Genomic DNA, 16,818 nt, shown 5'->3' with positions numbered 1-16,818 from the left:
ATTAACCCGTCCAGACTAGGTGTTTGATGGCTTTCAGCTATCTGTTCCTCAAGGAAAGGGAAAACTCCCCTTTCTCAGGCTTTGTGTGTGTGTGTGTGAGTGTGTGTGTGTGTGTGTGTGTGTGTGTGTGTGTGTTTCCTCCCTTCTCACTTCTGGCTCTTTTATAAATCCTGTCTTTTTTTAATGACAACATCCTAATAACTGTTTCCCATTTTTATTAGGATCCATGTGAGCTAACTCATTCAAAGTCTCTTTAGTACTTGAAGTAAGTCAGAAAGAGGAAAACAAATATCGTATATTAACGCATATATGTGGAAAGTCGAAAAATGGTTCAGATGAACCGGTTTGTAGCGCAGAAAGAGAGACACAGCTGTAGAGAACAAACATCGGACACCAACGCGGGGAAAGTGGCAGACGGGTTCGTGGTGGTGGGGTGAACTGGGAGATTGGGATTGACATATATACACTAATATGTATAAAATTACTAATAAGAACCTGCTGTATAAAAATAAAGAAAATTCAAAAATAATCTTCTTTACTACTAATGTTGAAGTATGATTTTCATATGCACAACTGTATATATTATATTGGTAGCTTTGAAATGTATTGTTGGGTGGAGACTGCCACGGAAAGGGACAGTTTAGGCCTTCAATTGTTGGAAGATAGGTCCTTCTTAGTCTTTAAATAGTTTCCAGTTAGTATGTCTTTAACAAGCTCATTGTCATTCTCTCTGCGTCTAACGTCGTTGCTTCTCCAAAGGGCCCATTTCCTCTATCTCCTCTTCTTCTTCTTCATTTCATTAATTAGTTTGGGGAGTTTTGTAGGCCTACCCTTCAAACTTCTTTTCCTTTTGAAATCTTGGAGGTTGAACAAGGAAGGGATGCAAATCTCAGTGAAGTTTTCTCAGTTACCCGTGAGCATGGTGGCCAAGGGGAAGGGCTCTGGAGGCAAAGTGCCTGGGTCTGAGTGCTGGCTCTCACTGTCACGGGGGTGAGACCGTGAAAAGGTTAGCTCAGCTTTTCAGTGCCTCGGTGTTCTCATCTGCAACAAGGGGTAGTAAAGTCCTACACTATCTTCCAGGGCTGTTATGTGGACTTAGTAAATTCCACAGTAAAGCACTGAGGAACAGTGCTGGTCACTCAGTAAAGCTCGAGAAAGCTGCTATTATCCTTATTATGAAGTCTTTTATTTCCCCTTCTAACTGTACCACTGCTGACCTTCAACATTCCCCAGAACAAATTACGATTGTTTAAATGTTTAGCTGACCTCTTGTCCCTCATATTAGTGACCTGCATCTGGAAAACTGGCTGGTTTGGATGGTGATCTAACTGGTGATCTAAAGACAGTGGGGCGCTGCATCCAGCTTCATCAGATTCTTGGACCCTGGGCAGGCATGACGATTGTTTAGCTCATGGTAGACAATCTCTTGCACATGTATCTATAGCAAGAGCTTTCCATAGATAGTCAGACATACCTTAAGTATTATAAGAAAAGTGCAAGTATGTACCAGTGACATGTCTCTTTGGTTGTTGTTGTTTGAAGAAATCAAAGGAAGATAATAGAATTTACCTGGAAGTTGTAGATTTCCTCCTTCAGTTATGATGGGGTGTTTGTAGCAAGCTAGCATTCACCCTGAAAACGACTAAGTCAAGTGTGGATTAAAGGAATTTTGTTTGAAGGCTTTGGAGAAATGCAGCTGGGACCCACAGGATCAGCTCCAGAGAGAGAGAAGCTCACTCGAATGAACCTAATTCTCTACTTTTCCCCCTTAGGCCCAAAGGGCACATGCGCGAACCCCCGGCTCCCGCGGCTTCTGGGAGCTGAGGAGTCAGCGGGTGCGACCCCTGCACTCGGGGGCATAGCTGTGGATCCGAGGACTCTGCGGTCGTTGCGGGAGCCCAAAGGCCGACTGTGGGAGGCTCGGGGGTTCTCCCTTCGGGGCAGGCTCGGAACCCGAAAAACAGGGCCTCTTGGAAGCCGCAGACTCCTTGCCTGAGAGGTGTTGGGGCTTCAAGGTTCATTCTTCAGTTTAAAAAGTTGGCGAGTAGGGCAGTGGTGGCAGGACCTACGGATTTCAGGGATGTGTCACTGAGCTGTAGCGCGCGCCGTGTTTCCGTAGTGTAGTGGTTATCACGTTCGCCTCACACGCGAAAGGTCCCCGGTTCGAAACCGGGCGGAAACAAACGTTATTCCTTTCTGAAACTTTTACCTTCCCTTTCAAAAAAGCAAAACGGCCGAAAGGCAGGGGCTGAGGCAGCGGGCGCAGCTGCATTTTCCATCCCCAAGGGACAGGCCAGGAGTTCCGTTGCTGCCTGAGAGCCTGCTCAGCGCTAGGAGCCAGCCCTCCTTTCTCCGCTCTGAGTCACTGCGGAGTCCAGGCCACAGCCAGCTGACCCAAGTGCGCAAAGGACAAGGCTGACTTCGGCTCATTTTTACATCCGGAAATCCCCTCACCTCCTAAGCAGGCGCCTAAATCTCTTGCACATGTTCACGCGAGTTATGTCTCTGGAAACCAAGGAGTTCATCCCTGGCTTGGCTGCACATAAGTTCATCCCTTCACACTTGGCTTTCCCCCACCTCGGCACACTTAGCAACAGTTTGATTTGCGTGACGGAACAAAAGAGACCGAACCCAACTGTGCACCGGGGACTCGAGCCAAAGACACGGAAATGAACAATGTCAGGCTCCCGTATCTGAGCTGGTCGCGGAGGGGAAGGAGCCCGTACCGGTGCCGTTAACCAGGAGAGCCCCCAGAGCCAGGGCAGACATCAGGAAGTGGACGGATCCGCCCATCACCTGCTGACATCCCAGTCGGCACCTGATCAAGAGAAAACCGAGCTTCAGAAAGAGAGCATGACCTTGGCTCGGCAGCACACAGCACTGAAGCTAGACCAGGACGGACCTTGTGTCCTGTGTCAGAGCCCACAGCGTCGCCCAAGACTGCAGATGTGAAGGGTGATGAGCAGCCGGGCAAGGGCTGGGAGCCTTGCACAGCTGCATTCAGCCCTGGGCTTCTGGGAAATCTCCGTTCCTGCTCTCCGGGTCTCTGAAGTGTAATCTTTACTTTTACAGTTTTCATCTGGAGAGTCGAAGTCGAGGCCCCTCAATGGTTCCCTGGTGGTCTAGTGGCTAGGATTCGGCGCTTTCACCGCTGCGGCCCGGGTTCGATTCCCGGTCAGGGAAGCCTATTTTTTCTTTTTCCTTTTTTTTCCCCTTCAGTATCTCCACTGGCAGGAGTCTTCCTCTTCCTGCCCCGACCAGAGCTGTGTTTTATTTCAAGGTTCAGATGCAGTAGAGCTTCTGCACTGAGTCCCCAAATGCCGGTGAGTCCCGGCCTCAGGGTCCTTGACATCGCGCAGGCTGAGGAGGTGAGATGTAAAGAACAGCCTGCGCTGGCCAGCTCTCACCTCGGCTCTTTTCTCCCTGCATGTTACAAACCCGGAGACTTATTTACAGACTTTTCATCCCAAGAGCATCGGGGACTCGAGTTCCAAAAATTCATTAAAACCAAAACCAAAACCCTTTGAAACATACAAAAAAGTTGCAAGAGTAATAACATCGTATATTCTATACGTAAGTACACAGTAAACATTTTCCCACGTTGGGTTTCTCACTCTCTCTCCGTATATAAGAATGGCGACACCACTTGAGAGTTCCTTGCAGACATCTCCACTCAAGATTGCTCCTCTCGTTTGGCGTGTCTCTCAAAGCCAGTTTCTGTGGGACTTGTCCTCCAAGACCAGGGGAAGCTTTTGTCCTCGCAGGGACGCCCCGTTGCCCTTTCAGGAACCTGGGATCTGTTCTCTTCAGGCTGTAGAGAAGCTTTAGGTCGTGTTTTATTCGGCTCTCCCCCAAGTGCAGGCCAGGCACGCCCTGTGCTAGTAGGAGTCACCCCGGACCGGCTGCCCTCCAGTCTCCTCCCGGTTGCCTTGGCGGGCAGTGGGGTCTTGGGTCAGCCTGAGCGCTGGAACCGCCTACCTCGGGAAAGGCCCTTCAGGGAAGTGCAGCTGCCCCTCTGGCTCTTGCCTGGCTCTCGTTGCCCTGCAGGAAACGTAAAGTTTTCTGACATAACACAAAGGTGAAAAATCCTTCCCTGTGGTGGGAGGATGAGAAGACCAGATGGGAAATGAGTCAAAGGGAGGGGGAGTATTCTCAAGAGCTTTCCAGAATTGCCTGCATGGGCGCTGTCAGGTGGTTGTCTGCCCTATGATAATAGTGCTTAATCGTGTCTTGTCCTGGCCTTGACCCAGTCCCAGGTCCAGTCTGAATCCAAGCTCAGAGGCATCTCGGTTTACTGTACATATTCCATTGTGCCTCCCTCCAAAGTGAGGTAGTGATCCAACTTCTATTTCCAGGATCCCAGTGGATAGCAACCATGGGTTTTTTTTTTTCCTTGAACTTTCTGTTTTGCTGAAATGTACGTCAGGAAAAGAAAAAAGGTTTCGCTTTAGATAAATTAGTGCTCTCCATGCTAGGTACAAGAAAACAAATTCAGGTTGATAATTAGGATGAATCTCGAATACTTTTAACACACTAGAGAATTCTAATAATTGATGTATAACTGCATAGAAAATATTTATGTCCTATCATAGTTCCAGAGAGAACTGCTTGTATGCATCACAGCGGTTTAATAATTTTGGTCTAAAATCTACTTTATGTTGTCTTCCAGATTTTCTAACAATGTGGAAAATATGGGTGGTACAGTATTCTAGTTTGTATAAGTCTTGCATTTATTTTCTATTCAAAATCCTAATGAAAGTGAACTCCCTAAATTTCCTGTATTGGTTTTAGTATCCCTTAAGCAAACTTTAATTCCAATAAATATTTATGTTTTCAAAATTTAAAATTATGTGTTCCACTCTACTCAATACTGTGTAATGACATATATGGGGAAAGAATCTAATAAAGAGTGGATATATGTATATGTATAACTGATTCATTTTGCTGTACACCTGAAACTAACACAACATTGTAAGTCAACTATACTCCAATAAAAGTTTAAAAAAATTATGTTCCAGTATATTAAATATACCATATAATATCTTTTTTTTTTTTTTTTTGTGGTACGCGGTCCTCTCACTGTTGCAGCCTCTCCCGTTGCGCAGCACATGCTCCGGACGCACAGGCTCAGGGGTGATGGCTCACGGCCCTAGCTGCTCCACGGCATGTGGGATCTTCCTGGACCGGGGCACGAACCCGTGTCCCCTGCATTGGCAGGCAGACTCTCAACCACTGCACCACCAGGGAAGCCCCTCATATAATATCTTTTAAATGAAGATTAACTCTTATAATTCTAGAAATCATAGTGACTTAATTATTCCACTTACAATTTTGGGGTAAATGTTTTTAGGTATCATCTAATATGTGATTCCAACTTGCATTTCTGTGTTACAATTCAGCTCAATTTGCGATTTTAAGATCTATCATTATCTTTAAGTTCTTTGACTGATACTAAATCGGGTTAATTAATGTGTAATCTTTGCCTGGAGAATTTCTAATTAAGGTAGAAATAACAAAACACTGTTTTAATATGCTGCCTCATATTCTTATAGATTATAGAGTGGCCATAGGTTAAAAGATTAAGATGTGTGGGAACCTTTAGGAGATGTTGGTGAATGCAGCCATCATGTCACTTGAAGAAGTGTAAAACACATGGACTGTCTAAGCCAGGAAGTAAGGACCTGTTGTTTACCTGAGGTCCTTGTTTATTTTTTTAAAATCCTGATTCTTGGTTACTTGCCTTCTAGATCTGAAGTCACCCGTTTCCCCCTGTGCTATGCATCTCTTGTTTCACTCACTGCTGGTGCCCTTAGGCTCTGGAAGGTGGATAAGCCTGGGAAAGACATCACGGGGTTTGGTCCCGCTGTGATTCTTATTTTTGATGACTCCAGATGTGGAGTCATCCAGATATGGATGCAGTAGGGGCAGGGACCTTGAGTTTGCTCCTGATGCAGCATCTCTCCTGGAGAGGGGTCTGGTACCGTAAGCACCTAATAAGTGCTTGCTGATTGAAGGCAACCTACTGCAAGGTCCTGGAAAGCTGAAGAGGAGGAGAAGAAAGTGGATAAGATCCACAGCTGCCTAGAGTATAAGGGACAGATAGGCAAACACTCAAAGAGAGAGCCAGGGAAATATCCTAGAACCTAGAAACATCCTAGATTTAGTATGTGAAAACCAAAGACCTCTTGTTTGCTCATGAGATTCAACAGAGGAATCAATGGAAGTTGAATCAATAACTTTAAGGATCCAGGTTTGCACAAGAGGCATTATTGGGTGCAGAATTCTGTAGGTTGCTACAACCTGTCTCAAATGGGATAATTTTTGCACAAATAGCCACATACTGTCAAGAAATCAGATAAAGACAGTCATGGGCATGCAAATGCACCCTGGTATAGGAGGGAGACCAGTCATTAGATCGTATGCATCCAACCAAAGCAAAAATGAAACTTATACAGAAAAGGGAAAAGGAATAAATGTCTGGGACCAGTGTTTTTTGTTTGTTTGTTTGTTTTTTTCCTCTCTAACTGATAAGCTGCTTGACAGGAAGCAATCCATAGGCATTCTGGCTGGTCTTCTCTGGATTCAGTTAAGTAGGTCACCACTGAAAACAATTATAATTATTGGAAGACTTTCCAAACATCTTGAGAATATAGCTGCTGAACATATGCAATATGGTATCTCTGGGTAATGCCCACATTGTCCTTCTGTTGTACCTCCCACTTAGTTGAGTCAGTAGGGCACCACTCCCCTTGTTAGAGTAACAGGTAGATGTACAGAAAGTTTGTTGTGATGGCAAGACTATGAAGAAAAAGGCTCTTTCCCTGAGTTGGAAAAATACACTGGAATATAAATTAGCCCACCTATTGCAGTAAAAATAAGAACATAAAGAGATGCCTTCAGCTTCTGACAAAGGTGGAGTGACAGAAATCAGATTTACCTTCCTGCCTAAATCTCACTCTCCCCTTTTCCCCACCCCTAAAGGGAAAAAAAAGGATAAAAGACATGAAATACTGGTTTTCAAGACACTGGAAATCAGGCAGCAAAGGACAGCAACCCCTGAGAGATGAGAAACAAACAAGATGAGCCCTGCCATTGGCCCAGCTTACTGCTTTCAGAGAGTTTCCAGGCTGGGCCCCAGGAGGGGGATCTGAGGTCTATTCCTTGGACTGTGGGGATGAAGCTGAGTGTCGGTGGAGAGCAAGGCAGCTAGAGTTCACGGGACAAAGATCCAGTGATAAGAGAGAGAGGGAGAGAGAGAATGCAGGGATATGACAGGGGCTCCCTCAAGTACTCAGCAGAGTAATGAGCAGGGTATACTTATGAAGAAACTGCCTGAGGCTAAGGAAAGAAACTTTTAAAAAGATCATGGAACAATGCCTGGTGCTTACTCAGGACAGGCAATTGTACTTGCTCCCCCCAGCCAGACTGGACTACACATAATTCATGGGCTATTGGGAAGAACACCCAGGAAACTCTTGTTTCAGTGGTGGGAATAATCAGCCCTGGACTGACCTACCTAAAAAATCATCAAAGCAAGATCCAAAGGGATCAAACTGTTTACAAGGCACTTAACTGTACCCCAGAACAAAACACAAGAAGTTTTATAGGAATACCAAAATAGCCAGTGCCCAAGAAGGAAAACTTTGACAATGTCTGGTATCCAATCAAAGAATGCCAGGCATGCAAAGAGGCAGGAAAATATGATGCATAAGGAGGAGACTAATCAATCAATCAAAACTGAACCACAACTGACATGATGTAAAAATCAGCAGAGAGGACTTCAAACAGTTATCATGACTGTTACATATGTCCAAAAAGTTAACTAGAAATATGGAACATGGCCAAAATTAAACTCTAGAGATGAAAACTATAACATCTAAGACAATAAATTCACCAGGTTGAACAGCAGATTAGACATTGCAGGAAAAAAAAAAAGATTAGGGAACACAAAGCCATGAACAACTGACAAGATCCAAAATGAAACTCACTGTCAAAAAAAATGTTTTTAATGAACATAGTGTCATTGAGTGGTAGGGCAACATTAAAAGACTTGATACACGCGTGACTGATGTCCCTGAAAATACATAGGGAGAAGAAACAATCTTTGAAGAAACAATATCAGAAAATTCCAGTCATAGTAAAGATTATAAACCCACCAATCCAATGAGCCAAATGAACAAAATGAATGAGCACAAGAAACATGAAAAAACCACATCTAGTCACATCATAATTAAATTGCTCAAATCCATTGAAAAAGAATAAAATCCCCAAAGGGACCAGAGGAAAAAGATAGGGTACATACAGAAACAAAAATAAATGTCAGATTTCTCATCAGAAGCAATGAAAGTGAGAAGACAGTGGAACAACCTCTTTAAAGGACTGAAGGCAAAAAAGGCAAGGTGGAATTTTATGACTCCCCCCCACAAAGTCTTTCCAAAATGAAGGTGAATAATGACATTTACAGACATACAAATGCTGAAACACATCATAACCAGCAGACCCACATCACAAGAAATGTTAAAGGAGTCCTCCAGGAAGAACAACACGGACACCAGACGGAAACCTGGACGTGCACAAAGGGATGAAGGAAAACAGAAATGGTATCAGCATGGGAAAAATATAAGATTTTTTCTTATTTAAATCTCTTTAGAAATGTGGGACAGATTTTTTTAAAATAACGATGGATTGTGGGGTTTATAACATATGCAAAGTAAAATGCATGACAACAATAGCCATAAAAACAGGCAGAAGAGAAATGTGAAGAGATACAGTTACTAGTTGCACTCTTTCAGGAAATTCTGGACTCCCAGTGACTTGTCCTGGCAATCTCTTCTTCGATGCTCTTGGCTTAGGCTCTCCTCTTACGCACCAGACACATACAGGAGTCCTAGTGGCGGAGCCTTTTCCGGAAAGTATGTTCCGTGTAGGAAAAAACCACAATGCCTTTGAGTATTTCCTAAAAAGGAGTAGCCTTTCGATTAACCGTGACACGCTAACCCATGCGCCACAGAGACAAAGGAACATTATTTTCCCCGCTTCCCCCGGGATGAACAATCACTCCTTCCGCGCTGGGCGGAGCCTCTCGGCTTTTCCAGGACAGCAGCGCCGGCTCCAAAGCCTCGGACAACAGGAGAGGTGGAGTCCACGCAGCGCGTTCGTCCCGTGGGAAAGCCGTGCGTCGGGCGATTCTGAAGGCAGAAGGGGAGCCGAACGTCCCCGCCGCAGATGCCAGTGCCCCGGAGACGCCCCCGGGCCTGAGCCGAGTGGGGCCCAAGGGAAGCTGAGTGCCCGAGGGGCTCGTAATGGTTCTTTCTGTTCTTTGCTCCGCCTTCATCCGATCTTCTGCGCGGGGGGCGCTGCCCTCCCTCCGCTCGGCCGCGATCGGTGGGGCGGGAGCCTGAACCAGGGGGTGGGGAGGGTTGGTCCAAAGGGGCAAACGCAAGAGGCGGGAAAGAAGCCAGCGAGGTGGGGACGAGGACAATGAGACTTCCCAGAAAGCACGTGCCGGATTTAGGGAGATGAGAATTGGTTTTTGGTTTTCTTTTGTTCTATCATCCTGTATCAGAATTGAAAGGAAAAGAGGGGAAACCGGTGCTCGGGCATGAGAGAGAGAATAGGAATACCTGCAATTTCCAAGAATAAAGCGGCGCAGTGACTGGAATCCTTTTACGTCATATGACATACATCAAGGGTAGTTGTTGTCACTTGGAATATAGCGCGCCGTGATCGTATAGTGGTTAGTACTCTGCGTTGTGGCCGCAGCAACCTCGGTTCAAATCCGAGTCACGGCATTACCTTTACACCTGGCGTCTGCTTTCCCTTTTCTTACACCTGGTAGTGGTCTACACTGGGTTCTCAGACATGTGACCGCTAATTTTTATCCAAAAAGGAAATTATTTAGGTGTATTAACAGAACGAAACGCACAAATCATTAACGAATAGCTATTTGATGTGAAATCATCATGAGGATTACGACATAGAAAATTTTTACCAACCAAGTATGGATGAAACACTTTGATACATGGATGAAGCCCTTTGACACACTTTCCAGGTAATGCCTATCCACCTGCTGCTACTTGAAACTATTCTGATGTCCACCCCTCAGGTTAAGCTTGTTCTTTCTTCAAATTCACATAAACGAATATATACTTTTTACTATCTAGGTATTATCAAGCAGAGATTCTGAAGTCGAGTTTCTCACTAGTAGGGGAATCACAGAGGTCAGCACATCATGAAGGCAATGGACAAGACTTTGCCCTGGAGAAAGCACCTTCAAGATCATGGTACTTCTCCTGCTAGGTAACTCTAAGTACATACCCCACAGGCCACCATCTTTCACTCAGGGTCATCATCCTCCCCTCCACCTGAACCGAACCACTCTCCACAAAGAAATTCTAGCGAAGATCTCCCAATCCCCCCGCCCCTCCCCACACACGCAGAACATACGCGCCCGCCCACCAGACTGACCGCCTTTCGGCAGCGGCTCCAGAATCACAGACACCCGCAGCCACCGTGCTGTCTCATCTACTGTTGCCTCTGCTGGCTTGGTCCACCCTGCTCCCCCTCCTCTTGCCTTACATTTATCCTAACAGGTCTTCTGAGTGAGTGTCCAAGGGAGAAGGGAAAACGTGCCCATTGCCTGGTAGAGACCACGGGGATTCAAAACAACTGCAGCTGGAGAAGTTGGGGCATTTACCTAGATCACCATCCTATTGATATTCTGGTGTTGATTTTTACACCTACCTTCTGCTTGTGTCGCAGATAACAGCTTTCCCTTGTGGTAGTGAGATGAATTGGAAACTCAAATTACTCAGGGAAATGAATGTGAATGAATGGATTGAAAGAGAATATTTAAAAAATATATTCCGCCCTCCCTCAACTGACGAGTGCATGGAGATGGCAAAGGCCTGGGAGGCCCAGCATGTCCGCTGATGCTGGGCCAGTCATTGGATCTGAACCTGTTGCTACTCGGAACACCTGGAGCCTGGGTCTCTGTCTCTGAGAGATGCTTTGGAGGATCCATCTGCATGGCAGCGACCGACCACACCACCCTGTTTCCTTTTTCTGAGGCTAAGCCGGGATCTTCCTGGATCACAAAGGTAGATATTTTAATGACCAAAAGTTATAAGAAAATATTATTGACATTTTTACTCATCAGGGAAATAAGCATTAACACTATAAGGAGGTATCATTACACACCCTCCAGCATGGCTATAACTTAAAAGAATTCGTGCTCCAAATGCTGACACAAGTGTGGAGCAATTGCATCTGTAGTATAGCTGGTTTGAAATCATTCTAAAATACTGTTGGCACTTTCTGATAAAGTTCATCTTGTACCTACTCCATGACCCAGCAGTTGCAACACTTCTATGAATGCACAAGTATACAAAAAGATTGATATGGAATATTCATCAAAACACCAAGAATATTCATCAAGAACACTAATTAACACCCCCCCCACCAAAATTACTCCAATAATACCAAAATTAATAAGTGATATACATAATATGAATATGTTTAATGAACAAAATGTTGCATGAAACAAAAGTCAGTTACCAAAAATGTACATTCATTCATCTGAATTTCAAGAGCAGGCAATAGTAATCTATTGCAATAAACTTCAGAATAGTAATTAACTAAGTGATCTAGTGTAGGAATTGCCTAGAAAGGGGCTCAAGTGACATTTTTAGGATGATGGCAATTTTCTATAACTTGATCTGGGTGGCGATTACATTTGCCAAATTTCAACAAAATGTGCCTATGCCCTAAAGATTTGTGCTTTTTACACTATGTGAACTATATAGTTCAATGATTTACTGTTCCCATAAAAATCAGTGCATGGTGGATGAAGGCAGGTTGGTGTAGACCATGACAACTAGTTTGCATTTTATTGTAAACTCATTAAAAACTCGTTCTCCTTTAGTGTAAAAAATCCCACTGATATTTGAAATATCTTTACCGGAAAAGAGGGCAATCACCATGTCATTTCGTTAGTGCAAGCTATAGACAAGGATCCTTGAGAGGCGGTATTTCAACTTTGGGGATATGTTCTGCTCAACAGTGAGACAAGGAACCATCCTAGGTTTCACTTTGACTGGTACCCGCGGGTTTGTGCACTGTGGGATTTACTCCTCACCGCATCGTGCTCTGCGGCCAGTGCCAAACTCTGCTCTCCAACCACTGCTAAGGGGCATAGCTGGTGCTGGCATTAAAAGCAAATGGATGGAATATTATTCAGCCATAGAAAAGGAGATATGGCCATTTGTAGCAGCATGGATGACCTAGGGATTATCATACTAAGTGAAGTAAACCAGACAAAGACAAACATCATATGATATCGCTTATATGTGGAATCTAAACAAAACAAAACAAAAACGATACAAATGAACTTATATAAAAAACAGAGGTAGACCCACAGAGGTAGAAAACAAACTTACGGTTACCAAAGGGGAAAGGGGGGAGGGATAAATAGGAGTTTGGGATATACACAGTGCTATATATAAAATAGATAACCAACAAGGATCTACTGTATAACACAGGGACCTATACTCCATATTTTGGAATAACCTATAAGGAAAAAGAATATGAAAAAAATAGATATGTATGTATAACTGAATCACTTTGCTGTACACCTGAAATGAACACAACAGTGTAAATCGACTATAGTCAATTAAAAAAAAAAAGCAAATGGAAAGACAGGTCATAGACACTACCTTGCTATAGCTTGGATTTGAACTGAGGTTGCTGCAGCCACAATGCAGTGTTATCCACTATACAATCACAATGCACCACAGGCCTGCAGGTGACTTTCTTGACATAAATATATTCACACTGCTTTTGCTGTTTTATTCTTGGACACCTATAGATGTTCGTGCTTTTCTCTCTTTCATGCTCTTCTCCGATTCTCCCTCCCCATTCTGCTACTTAATAAAAACAACTCTCATCTCAGAATCTGGCCCGAACCTCCTCACAGGCTTCCTGGGAGGTCTCGCTGTCTCATCTATGCCTCTGCTTGCTTTCGCTGCTTTTCACCTTTTCTCTTTGGACCTGATCTCTTTCCCGCTGCTGCCATACCGAGCACACCTACTAAACCTGCGGGGCAGATGGTCGGGTGAAGTCGGAGCAAGCCGGGAGCCGTGACAGAGCCCACCGGGCGTTCAGCTTCCCTTGGGCCCCACTCGGCTCAGGCCCCGGCCGTCTCCGGGGCGCTGGCATCGGCGGGTGTGGAGCAAGGCGCAGTGGGGACGCTTGGCTGCCCTTCTGCCTTCGGAATTGCCCAACGCACGGCTTCCCCATGGGACAAACACGCTACGTGGACTCCACCTCTCCTGTCGTCCGAGGCTTGGAGCCGGCGCCGCTGTCCTGGGAAAGGCGAGAGGCTCCGCCTAGCTTGGTAGGCCTGCTTGCTCTCTGTGGGCCTGAGGACAAGGGACTCCTCGTGTCTCTGTGGCGCAATCGGTTAGCGCGTTCGGCTGTTAACCGAAAGGTTGGTGGTTCAAGCCCACCCAGGGACGCGTCTCATCCTTTTAGAATGTAAAGGATGTACCAAGGTTTCTAGTCTGCGCATCCTCTCCCATGCTCCACTACTAGGCTCCTGCCCCCTGACACAGGAGGACCTAAGTCCAGATAATCACTGAGCCTCAGAGAGGATCTCTGGAGGAAAGCACTGGGAATCCCGGAATTCACGAAAGAGTAGACTCATCATCTTTACCCTGTAAACTCCTTTTACCAATGAAGTTTCTTACACTGTTTGTACTAGTCTTTATTTAACCCTTTCCATATACTTTTGCAATTAATTTGGTACTATGCTTTTCCTATTAAGAGTAATGCTACAGTCATCATTCTTGTACACATGGCTATAGGGTAGAATCTTGGAAGAGCAATTATTCTATCATAGCTTATACATGGTTTTGCATATAGTTCCATTTTCTCGCCTTTGTTGGCTTACTAGTTATAACTCTTTCTCTTGTTATTTCATTGATTGCTTTAGGCTTTAGAGCAGACATCTGTAACTTACCACAGCCTGCCTTCAAGCTTTTGTTGTCATGCATTTTACTTAGCATATGTTATGAACCACAGATCCAAGGTTATTACTTTTCCTTAAACTCTCCCATGTTTTTAAAGAGATTTAATTGATAATAAAAAATCATATATTTTCCCATGCAGATACTATGTCTCTTGTCCTTTCATTCCTTTGCTTTTTTTATTTAAATTATTTTTATTGAAGTGTGGTTGATTTACAATGTTGTGTTAATTTCTGCTGTACAGTAAAGTGATTCAGTTTATATATATATATACATATGTATGTATATATACAAATATATATATATATATATATGCTTTTTCATATTCTTTTCCATTATGGTTTATCTCAGGATATTGAATATAGGTCCCTGTGCTATAGAGTAGGACTTCATTCCTCTGTGTACATCCAGAATTCCATCTGATGTGAACTCTCTTCTTCTTGGAGGACTCCTTTAACATTTCTTGCATTATGGATTTGCTGGTGATGAAGTCTTTCAGCATTTGTATGTCTGTAAATGTTGTCATTCACCTTCATTTTTCAAAGACTTTTTTTTTTGGCGGGGGGGAGGCATAGAATTCCACCTTGACTTTATTTTTCCTTCAGTCCTTTAAAAATGTTGCTTCACTGTCTTCTCAGTTCCACTGCTTTTGATGAGAAATGTGACATAATCTTTTTGTTTTCTGTATGTACTGTGTCTTTTCTCTCTGGCTGCACTGGGGAATTTCATTTTCTTTTTCAATGGATTTGAGCAGTTTAATTATAATGTGACTAGGTATGGTTTTCTTTATGTTCCTTGTGCTCAGGGTTCATTTGGCTCCCTGGACTGGCAGGTTTATAATTTTCATTATGATTGGAATATTTTCTGTCATGTTTCTTCAAAATTGTTTCTTCAAAAAATTTCTCCTGGTATTTTCAGAGACTCCAAACACTCCTATATTAGGCCTTTTAAAGTTGCTCTACGATTCAATTATGCTATGTTCAGTAAAAAAAAAAAAAAAAAAAATTTTAACTGGAGTTTCATTTTGGATATTTTCAGTTGTTCAAGGCTTTGTGTTCCCTAATCTTTTTTCCTGCAATGTCTAATCTGTTGTTGATTCACACATGTTATAGTTTTCATCTCTAAAGTTTGCTTTTTGCCATTTTTGTATGTTCCACACTTCTAATGAACTCTTTGGACATATGTAACATAGTCATGATAACTGTTTAAACTCCTCTCCGCTGATTTTTACATCGTTTCAGTTCTGGTGCAATTTTGATTGATTACATTCTTCCTTTCGCATCATATTTTCCTGGCTCTTTGCATGCCCTGCATTTTTTTGCTTGGATGCTGGACATTGTCAAAATTTCCCTTCTGGATACTAACTACTTTGGTATTCCTATGAATTATCTTGAGTTTTGTTTTGGAGTACAGTTAGGTGACTTGTAAATGGTTTGATCTCTTTGGATCTTGCTTTATGATTTTTTAGGTAGGTCAGTCTAGGGCTGATTATTCTAGGGCTGAGTGTTCTTCCCAAAGGCTCATGAATTATATGAGTAGTCTAGTCTGGCTGGTGGTGGTGAGTACAATTGCCTGTCCTGTGTGAACACCGGCACTGTTCCATGATCTTTTCAAAAATTTCTTTTCTTGGTCTCAGGCATTTCTTCACAAGCATGCTCTTGTCAGAACTCTGCTTAGTACTTGAGGGAGACTTTCATATTCTTGGATTCTCTCTCTCTCATCACTGGACCTTTGTTCTGTGAACTCTAGATGCTTTGCCCTCCACCAACACTCAGCTTCATCTCCACAATCTAAGGAGTTGGTCTCAGATAGCCCTCCTCATGCCCAACCTGGAAACTCTCTGAAAGCATTAATGTGGGCCAATGGCAGGACTCAGCTTGTTTCTCATCTCTCAGAGATTGCTGTCCTCTGTTGCCTGATTTTCTGTGTCTAGAAAACTGACATTATGTATTTGCCTCTTTTTCCCCTTTGGGGGCAGGCAAGAAGGGGAGGGTGAAATTTCAGGCAGGAGGGTAAATCTGGTTTTTGTCATTCCACCTTTGTCAGAGGCTGAAGGCATCTCCTTATGTGTTCCTACTTTGATTTCAGTAGCAGGTGTGCCAATTTGTATTCCTATTTTTCCAGCTCCATGAAAGAGCTTTTTTCTTCATATTCTTGCCATCACAACAAACTTTGTATACATCTATATGATACTCTAACAAGGGGAGTGGCGCCCTCCTGATTCAACTAAGCCCGAGGTACAACAAAAGTCCAGTGTGGACATTACTCAGAGATACCTTATTGCACATGTTCAGCAGCTAAACTTGCAAGATGTTTAGAAAGTCTTCCAATAATTGTAATTATTTTTGGTGGTGACCTACTTATTCAGGTGCAGAGAAGACTGACCAGAATGACTTCCAATTGCTTCATACTAAACAGTTTATGGATAGGAGGGGGAAAAAACACTGGTCTCAGACATTTATTCTTCTTCCCTTTTCTTCATGAATATATTTTTGCCATCTTGGATGCACACATCTAATGATTGGTCACCCTCTTATTCAAGGCTGTGTTAGCATGCTAATGACTGTCTCTATATGATTCCTTGACAGTGTTTGGCTGTTTCTGCAAAAATTATCCAATTTGAGACAAATCACCGTGACAAACAGGATTCTGTACCTGACAATCCATCTTGTGCAGACCTGGTTGCCAAGAGTTACTGGTTGACCTTCCCTGGGTTCTTCTGTTGAATCTCATGAGGCTTTTACACACTAAATCTAGTTCTTGGACATTCTCTCTACTCTCTTAGTGTGTGTCC

General features: G+C 43.6%; 3 non-coding genes across 3 annotated transcripts; all 3 read left to right on the top strand.

The window, feature by feature from the left end:
* Positions 1 to 2,109: 2,109 nt before the first annotated feature.
* TRNAV-CAC (transfer RNA valine (anticodon CAC)) lies at positions 2,110 to 2,182 on the top strand. Its single transcript has one exon. It is a non-coding gene; the product is annotated as a tRNA-Val (tRNA).
* A 7,537-nt stretch (positions 2,183 to 9,719) lies between these two features.
* TRNAH-GUG (transfer RNA histidin (anticodon GUG)) lies at positions 9,720 to 9,791 on the top strand. Its single transcript has one exon. It is a non-coding gene; the product is annotated as a tRNA-His (tRNA).
* A 3,649-nt stretch (positions 9,792 to 13,440) lies between these two features.
* On the top strand, positions 13,441 to 13,514 carry TRNAN-GUU (transfer RNA asparagine (anticodon GUU)). The gene has a single exon. It is a non-coding gene; the product is annotated as a tRNA-Asn (tRNA).
* Positions 13,515 to 16,818: the final 3,304 nt, after the last annotated feature.

The sequence above is a fragment of the Orcinus orca genome, chromosome 1 (assembly GCF_937001465.1).
Source record: "Orcinus orca chromosome 1, mOrcOrc1.1, whole genome shotgun sequence".
In the NCBI taxonomy this organism is placed as follows: Eukaryota; Metazoa; Chordata; class Mammalia; order Artiodactyla; family Delphinidae; genus Orcinus; species Orcinus orca.
Note: the sequence above shows the minus strand (reverse complement) of the source record. Positions and strands in the feature narration are given on the sequence as shown.